This window comes from Nyctereutes procyonoides, unplaced genomic scaffold, assembly GCF_905146905.1.
Source record: "Nyctereutes procyonoides isolate TBG_1078 unplaced genomic scaffold, NYPRO_anot_genome, whole genome shotgun sequence".
Taxonomy (NCBI): domain Eukaryota; kingdom Metazoa; phylum Chordata; class Mammalia; order Carnivora; family Canidae; genus Nyctereutes; species Nyctereutes procyonoides.
This window is the reverse complement of record NW_026575041.1, coordinates 12,660,471-12,670,574: the sequence shown is the minus strand read 5'-3', so window position 1 is coordinate 12,670,574 and position 10,104 is coordinate 12,660,471.

The window sequence follows — 10,104 nt, the reverse complement described above, 5'->3', positions numbered from 1 at the left end:
TGAAGTCCTAGGAACAGGAAAGTAAACTTACTATATACAGGTATGAACTATTTTAGTTACTATTGATCTAAATCTTCTGAGAAGAAAGGAAATTGATGAGATGCCCAGGATTCTAAAATGATATTTTATAAGATGTTGCATTAAGAATGACATTTAATTTTAAAAGCTTTGAAAAAACAAAACCAATGATTGTTCTTTCATGTGAGTAATTCATTACATCATAAATGTATTGCGCTGTGGGGTTACCCTGAACAGAAACAGAAACAAAAACAGAAACTTGTTAAAGCTATAATTCCATTGCAATTGTAGTTACAACAAAGTGAGTTTCAGGAAGTGTTTGGAGAACATACCTGGATCCTATATTCACCCTTACAATCCATAACCAAATCACAAAGTATGTTATGGCAATGACCAAGCACTGAACTACAGATGGTAAGATTACTCATAAGGTACTTTTAAGTGCTGAGACTCTGTGGTTTTAGTTGACTCCTGCTTGGCTGGCTAAAGAGAAATTCCTATGATATTAGAACAAAAGGCAGGCCCTTTAGAATGAGACTTCATGGGCCTGCTAATGTCACCAGGCAGCAAGGATCTCCAGGCAGCAAAGAACTGGCTGGCTAACGGAAGGAAACTACACTTGGGAAGGAAGTATGATTTAGAAGCAACACTGTATATTTGAAAGAATATAGGATTTAGAGTGAAACTAAACCTGGGTTCAAAATTCTTTTTTTTTTTTTTAAGGTTTTATTTATTTGCGAAAGAGCGAGAGGAGAGAATGAGAGAGAACATGAGCTGGGGGAAAGACAGATGGAGAGGGAAAGGCAGAGGCAGACTACCTGCTGGGCAGGGAACATGATACTGGACTAGATCCCAGGACCCTGAGATCATGACCTGAGCCAAATGCAGACACTTAACTGACTGAGCTACCCAGGCATGCTCAAAATTATTTTCTTAGTTGATTACTGAGCTTTTGTTTCCCCCTTCCATGAAATAGTATAATAAACATTAAATATAATGGATTAAATGAGATAATACATGTAATGAGGTCAGCACATAGTAAGCACTCAGGATCTGTTAGTCATTAAAATTATCATCCTTATCTTTATCGTCATCTCTTTGCCGGAGGATGTCTCATCAGGGACCATCAAGCAATAACTACCTCATCTTTCTCTGGAGTTGGTCAGCCTTAGGCAACATGGCGGAGGATATAGTCTTGTAGAATATCAAGGTGGAAGAGTTCCTCAAATTATCTATGATGAAAGATCTCTGTGCACGTGTGCATGTCTGTTTAAATTTACAGTCAGTTACAGACCAGTACCTTTTAAAAATACAATAAAAATGAATTACTAGAGAAATGAAATGGGGAAATAAAACCCCCAAATGTACAATACACAATACCATGTATTTTCCTTTTTCAAAAGACATAAAATCAGTGTATTAAATTGTTGCAAAAGTTTCTAAATACTTATTCTCAGCTTACGTACTTACTTTGTAGTAGGTGGAAAACAATTTGCAGACTAAAATTAGTCCATAGGTCACATTTCGAGTAGCACTGATCTAGCTCATTCCTTCTATGCACAAAAGGGGGGAAACCCAGAGTGCAGAAAGGACTTACCCATTGTTACATAAACAAGCATAATTCCTTCAAATTAGTTAATCATTAGCATTTAAAGAACCTAAGGATTGGGGATATGTGTAAAAAGCTAGATACATATACCAGGAATTGTGATTCTCCTAGGTACTGTAGAGTAATGCCTCTACCATTCACTTATCTCACTAGGAAATTATAGTAGTTTTTCTTATCAGCTTTTAAGTATTTTGAATAGAAGTTAATGTTTTGTCAGAGAAGATGAAAGAAAAATAGTGACTGTTATGTATCTGTTTTATAGATACTAGGCTCTCTACACAAGATTTCCTTTAATTCTCATAACAACTCTCAGTTGTGGGTGGAACTATATATATTTTTCAAGAACCCAGAAAGTTAAGCAAGTTACCCAAATGGACACAAGAAAGTGGTGGGACTGAGATGAAAGCTCAGATCTGTTAGACTATAGTGTCCTTCTCTTTTCTCCATAACATTGTATAAACCTAGTCAGTAGCTTGAATGTATCATGCTTTTTTTTTTTAATTTATTTATTTATGATAGTCACACAGAGAGAGAGAGAGAGAGGCAGAGACACAGGCAGAGGGAGAAGCAGGCTCCATGCACTGGGAGCCCGATATGGGATTCGATCCCGGGTCTCCAGGATCGCGCCCTGAGCCAAAGGCAGGCGCCAAACCGCTGCGCCACCCAGGGATCCCTGTATCATGCTTTTGAAGGGAAATACTTTCCTTAATAGTTATTACCATTTGCATAACATTTTGTGTTTGCACTAGACTTTACAATAATTTATCATTTCATTGTCCTACATTTCAAAAGCAAAATATTTCATAGAGAGTGGGAGACAAAGACATTGTAAGGTATTCTTTAATTATAAATATTATAGGTTGGTTACAAATACGTATTCCACTTTGGAAACTTATGCTGGCTTACATTTTTAAATGATTTCTGGTAGAGCCCTACATATCCTTGGTTTTACTCAGTAGTCCATCCTAATCTTTTGTACCCTGATCACTACCAAATGTTTCCTAATTATTTTTACAACTTTTAAAAAAAATCCCTGGGTGGTGCAGTGGTTTGGCGCCTGCCTTTGGCCCAGGGCGCGATCCTGGAGACCCGGGATCGAATCCCACGTCGGGCTCCCGGTGCATGGAGCCTGCTTCTCCCTCTGCCTGTGTCTCTGCCTCTCTCTCTCTCTCTCTTTCTCTGTCTGTGACTATCATAAATAAATAAAAATTAAAAAAATATTTTATTTATTTATTAATGAGAGACACACAGAGAGAGGCAGAGACACAGGCAGAAGGGAGAAGCAGGCTCCATGCAGGGAGCCCGACACGGGACTCAATCTCAGGTCTCCAGGATCAGGCCCTGAACCGAAGACAGTGCTAAATTGCTGAACCACCAGGGCCGCCTTTTTACAACCTTTTAGTAATGATATATATTTATGGAGTATACCACTCATTCTGTTGAAACAATGTTTAATAAGCACTGAGAGATGTCTAGAATTATTGAATCAGCATACTGTACACTTGAAACTAAAATAACACTGTATGTTAATTATGCTGGAATTAAGAGAACTTAATAAAAACAATGTTTTTATGTCTACTCAAAAAAGTAATACTTTACCCCAATATTTAATCCAAAAAAGTAATAGTTTTGAAGGGAACAATAATCTTACACTCTGCTATATTTGCTAGTCCAACTGAATCTCATAATGAAAGTGACCTTGTATTTTCTCCTAGCAAATATTGAAATTTGGTCAAACCTTCTGTTTTTAGACATTCTTCATAATTCAAACTGTTGACCTACTTTAGATGGTCTGTGCAAAGAATATATGTAAGGATTTCAATAACTATGAGATAAAATTACCAACTACAAGCCCAGTCCATAAATTGGCATGGATGTTCAATAAGTATTGATGTGTTAATAAGGAAAGAAAAGGACAGATGGCAGATGTGTTGTAAAGATTATCAAGATATGAAAATTTATTTTTTCTAACAATCAACAAACAAGCATTTATTCATTTGTGCAAACCATATTGTTTTTCAACAAGCATTTATTGAACACATTCTGTCACCCAGGTATTGTGCACAAGTTATTTAGGACCAAAGTTGTTTTTGTTATTTTTTTTTGTGGGTTTTTTTTTGTTTGTTTTGCTGATCCCAAATGAGTTTGTGATTAAATACATCTTCTACAATATTCACTTTGACAGCTGGGGCTCTTCCAAATCTATATTTTTTGAGTTTATGTTGTTTTAAATATAGCTTGCTTTATGGACCTAAATATGATACCAGGAAACATTTTGTACAAGTTGTAGATATTTGGGATTTTTATTTTCTCACAATGCCCCATGAGTTGCCTAAGAGTTTTGTCTTATTGACTTTTATAGCCAGTATCCCAATGAACAAATTTATTCAAATAAGTTCTCTGTAAAACATTTTGTATATATTTATTTGAAATCTTTTTGATATTTTGTGAGGTTTCCCCAAATTTATAATATATAATTTTTCCCTATCTGTTTAGTAGGGTCATTTATACAAACATTTCTAGATTATTTTATTCCATTAGATTACTATTACATATAAGTAAGCAAACATCTCCTTCAGAAGGTACAGCACAGATAAAATTAATGCCTTAAAGGATACTGTCCAAGAGGCCTCAAAGCTCTTTCCTACTCATCCTTCAATATTTGTTTTACTGCTTTGTTATATTTGTAATATTTGTAATTTGTAATATTTGTTTACGGCTTGAGAGTTTATAAAGCTCTTCTATATTCCTTCAGTCATTTGATATTCACAATAATCTTTGCTGAAAATATTTTTATCATCCTTATTTGATTTTTTTCCAGGCCAAAAACATAGAATTAATCTTTGATTCCTTGTTTCACTTCAGAACCTATATCCAACCTATCAGAAAATCTTGTCAGTACTAGATTCAAAGAATGCCAAATCCAGCAGTTTCTCACTACTACTACCAATGTGACCATGTCAGTGCCCACCTGATCATTCAGACCACCATTATCTCTCATGTAAACTATGGGAATTGTTTCCTATCTGGTCTCCCTGCTTCCATTCCTTTACTTATCCAGTTAGCTCTCACTCCAGAGATCAGAATGACCTGTTTGAAAAGGGAAATTAACCTCAATAGCTTTCCATCACATTCAGAATAACATATCTCTCTGCTCTCTTTTAGGGCTTTAGCCACGCTAGCCTTCTTGCTGTTTCTTGAACAAGCCAAGCTCATTCTTACTTAAGAACTTTCGTGAGCACTATTGAGTCATTTGCCCATAACTTGTGATGGACAGCTCCCTCATTTTTTCATGTTTCTGGTCAAATCCCCTTTCTTCAGAAAGGCTTCTTTGAGTACCCTATCAAAAATAGCTCCTACAGGGATCCCTGGGTGGCTCAGTGGTTTGGCGCCTGCCTTTGGCCTAGGGTGTGATCCTGGGGTCCTGTGATTGAGTCCCATATCAGGCTCCCAGCAGGAAGCCTGCTTCTCCCTCGGCCTATGTCTCTGCCTCTCTCTCTCTCTCTCTCTCTCTGTGTCTCTCATGAATAAATAAATAAAATCTTTAAAAATAAATAAAATAGCTCATACATATCTTACCATGTTCTCTCCTAATACTGCTTTATTTTTTTCCAAAAGGGTTATTGCTATCTATTATGTTAATCAGTTACAACTTTGTAGTTGCTCTGTTCCTTCCATTAGAAACTAAGCTCCATAAAAGCAGGGGCTTTGTTGTATTTACCCCTGTCTCCCCAGCGCCCAGAAGAGTATTCAGCAAATAGTAGCTACTCAAAAATATGAATGAATCTTGAATGAATAAAGAAAAATGAAGTAAAGAGGCTAAGTGTTCCAAGGTCAGTGAAGCCACCTGATTGTAAAACCCATGTTTTCTCTACTATATCAGACTGCTTTCTGCTGAGCTAGGCCATAGAAAATTTGATTATTTTAATATTTTCCTGGTATCAGCCGTCACTCACCTGCCAGCGGTTCAACCAAGATAGTGATGTCTATCCGTTTGGAGAATGCAGTGTGAAATGGTTCATAATTTGCTGAAAACAAAGTAGATGAAACCTTCTATATCCCTCATACCTGTAGCCTACCACTAAAATTAAAGAAAGAAAAATCAATTGATCTAATTGCAAAACCACATTTTCTTTCTGCCTGGCATTCTAACCTCTCCTAAAGTAAGTATTCTTCAACACAGTGTTTTACACATTTGTGCATTGTGATCAATTTTAATTTGTTACTAATAATGAAGTACTTATTGTATTTACTTAAAAAATAAGTGTCTATTCAAACATGTCAATAAAACAAAGCTTCTTTTACATTTCTGAGTGCTTTTTATAAGCTCTGGTACTGAGAACTGCATGTAACCGTGGCTGATGTTTTGCTGTGCCACAACAGCTGATCTGGAAATGCCCATGAAATTATGGCCCCATGTTCCATTTATGTCACAGCACAGAGAAAGAAGGGTGAGAACTACCATTTTAAGATATTTGTGATTTGTGTGGGAATTTCAGCAGGATTTAGTTGTCTGGTCAGGGTTTTCTCTTCTTTTAACAGTTTAGAACAGGCGTACCTGTTCTAAACTTGGCCCTGTACTCCCTAGATTCTTATATATAACACCTATGATTTTATAACACCTATGATTTTTACAATTATAATAAGCACTGTCACCCTTTAGCTGCTTGAAATCTTAGGCGAGTTACAAAAGCTTTGTGAACCTCCATTTCCTTAGATTTTAAAAAAATGAGATAACGATATTTGTTCCTTGTTGTTTTTTTCAAGGATTAAGTGAGATAAAGTACATGACTCTGATTAGAGCAGTACCTGACCCAGACACCTAATTAGTATTAGTACTGTGCTTCTCCCTATGGAGCCTTAAAGTCATCTTTCTGACTTCTAACTTTCCCTCAAGAATGCGGTTGTGATGTAAGAGTAGAACATAGATTTGCCATCAATTCCTCTAATTGTCTCATTTTTTTTTCTAGTTATCTATTCCATTCTTTTTCCCTCATAATATATCTGCCATCAGTTATATATACATTGCTAATAACAGGAAAATTTTTGGCTTAATCGGGTACCACAGTGCTTGGTTTAAACCTTACAAACATTGTATTTCTCAATTATCCCACCCAGAAACCACCAAGAAGTGTTAATTGGATACTAAAAGCAAATTGGATTACCTTAGGATCTTTTCAACAACAATTTTACACTCAATCAGGTGGTAAGGCCATAAATTACACATATTGTACTAGTTTCTGGTTGACGTGTATTTTGAAATCCTCGACTTTGCTCATTTGACATTCAACTTTGCATTTTTATTAAGTCATTTGAAAATATTCCATGTTCTTAATGCCCTGACTGGTGAGATAGAATTGGGAAGCAATGAAGATTTGATAGCCATCTTCAGAGATCTTCAGTCTCTGGACACAGAGTTCATTCTGGCTTGAACTTAGGAGAATTGTTTATTCTTTAGTTATTTTTAAAGTAACGTTAAAAAGTATTTAATATACCTTATATTTAGTTTTGGAAAAAAGAACTGAAAAAAGCTTTAAATATATTTTTTCTCTTTAAACTCAGCAACAGGAACCTATGCCAGACCTGATCCCAAATCTTAAAAATGATGTAGTAGAATCCAGAGTCAGAACACCTGACTTCAAACTTCAACTTCTCTTCCTATGTGTTCTTGGAGAAATCAGTTTAATTAAATAAATCTTCATTTAATAACTTATTCAACAAATATTTGCTGAACACATCCTGTATGCGAGGCACACTTCTATTTGTTTTATTTTTTAAATTTTTTAAAAATGATTTTATTTATTTATTCATGAGAGACACAGAGGGAGATGCAGAAACACAGGCAGAGACAGAGGGAGAAGGAGGCTCCATGCAGGGCAGCCAATGCAGGACTTGATCCCAGATCTCCAGGATCAAACCCTGGACTAAAGGCAGACACTTAACCGCTGAGCCACCCAGGCATTCCACTTCTAGTTATTTTAGATATAGTAGTGAGTAGAGCAGACAATAATTCAGCTCTTAAAAAAATTGCAACTTATGTTAATTATTGGCACATGCCTGATTCTAAACATGAAGTAGATATATAAGAAGGAACGCAAAAGGACTGAGATTAGCATCATACCTGTGAGGACCTTATTCTGAAGGCTTAATTTCTTTATTTTGGAAAAGAGGGTGAAAAAAAGGAATTACACAAATATGCATATCTCAGTGGTGCCATGAGGGTCTGGATATCAGTTATAATCAAATCTGGTATTCAATTCAATAAAGAAGTATGGAAGCTGTGTTTTCATTATAACTGTGTAGACAGTTTTTTTGAGTGGAAAAGATATTCTAGATGGAATGCATGAAAAAATGTGGGGTCAAGAAAGAGCACCATTTAAAAAAAAGAAAGAGCAGCATTTGCTCAAAGAACAGTGAAATCTCTAGTTAGCAGAGTAAATAATGTATATGTAAGGGAGGAGTAGGTTATAAAGCTTGAAAGATCATTTCAAATACTCCTTTACCATCTCTCTTTGAAGATAATGGAAATTTTTCCATAAATTCTTCCTACCTTCCCTGAAAGAATATAATCTTTGTTTGACCTCTAGCAGACTTGTTAGAAGCCAAGTATTTAGAGGAGAGAACATTCAATTAATGGAGGACCTAGCAACCAAGTATATACACAGATGATTTAAAGTCTCTATAAGCCTTTGTTTCTTTTTTTTTTTTTTTAAAGGTTCATTTACTTATTTTAGAGAGAAAAAAAAGAGAGTGTGTGTAGAGGGGAGGTGCAGAGGGAGAGTGTGAGAGAGAATCAAGCAGTGCCTGTCCTTTCCCCCTTCCCCCTGAGCTAAGCACAGAGACTGATGCAGGGCTCTATCTAACAACCCTGAGATCGTGATCCTGAGATCATGACCTGAGCCTAAATTAAGAGTCCAATGCTCAACTGACTGAGCCACCCAGATGCCCCTATAAGCCTTTCCTTCTTAAATATAAACCAAGAATAATGTTGACCTCATAGTTCAGGAACAAGGGACCAAGACTTATTTATTCTCCAGGTCATTTTTGGAAAGGTATGTACAAAGAAATTAAGGAATAAATGCACATGTGATACTTGTTTTTGTATTCATTGATAACGCATAGCTGAGGATCAATAAAAGTTTTTTTTAATAAACAAATCTGTGTGTGCCCATCTCTTAGGAGAAAGGCGATGAAGTATACAGAATTTTATACTGCTATGCAAATGAAAGTGTTAATTATCACCTCACTGTTCTCCATTTATTGGTGCACATGCTTTTTTGAGCATACACATGTGACCACTAGCTGACCAAGAATAGGGGCCAAATCTTCCTCAGATCGAGTTTGTTGATACCTGTCATTCAGAAAAGCTCACTGGATGCCATTTGATCTGCTGGGGGCCAGAACAGAAGCTGATGGGTAATCTAACTGACAGTCCTAAAATCACCTAGTTTTTGAAGAAGAAAGCAGGTTTTCTTGCACACAATTTCCTGTCCCCAAGATCCAAATGGGAGAGCCCTGCAGCTGCATAGCCTGAAAGCAGATGTTGCCCTGTCAGGTGCTTTTGATTCTACTTGAGAAACCACAGGAAGCTGGTTGCAGACAAATCATCAGCACTGTAGGAAGGGGAGAATGGCAGTGTACATTGTGTGCTCACAGAAACATGGCACTTGGCCACACAGAGAGGAAAGTGACTAGAGCTTGTCCAGAAGTGCAAATAAGTGGGCCTGGCTGTTGCCTACTTCTACTTTGGTATAGAACTCCTCACACAGTGCTTTGTAGTGGAGTTGATTATTGAGACATTTGTTTTCCCTTTTTAATTAAAAACCTTTTGATGGTTAGGACCAAGTTCTAACTATTTTGGATACCCAGTACCTAAATTAGTGCATATAAAAAGTATGTGCCATAAGATAGTTTCAGATTTCAGTTATTTGAACTATATTGATATAAGGAACAATATGGATAAGCGGGCCAAAGGCAGCCAGTGGGACCTGAACTAGTATTTATTGAATATCTTAGAACAAAGAAGAATATTATCATATTATGTCATTTACTTTTATTTTTATAGTGATCCTATATCTATGCTAATATCATTTGTATTTTATTGTGAAGAGGGTTGGAATGTTTAAATGAATTTCCCAAAGTCATATATCTAATGCGTTGTAGAACTGGAATTTAAATCCATGTTTGTCTGATAACAAAGCCTATGCTTTTTTTTCCTTTGCCTCAAAAACTATTAGATTGTTTCCTTTAGTATGAGAGTTGAAATTTAGCTATCAAGAATTTAGCTATTTTTACTGCAAATTCAAACCAATTATATGTACAAGTTGTGTGGATATGGATGAATTATTTTATAATTTAAAAATTGTACCAGTATTTCTGGCCATTGGCATGGTTTTCAAATGCAAAGGAAAAGAAAATTTTCCATTATAGCTTTCAGGAACACTTTTGGTTGCCTATCCAGCATTCATTTTCCCCCT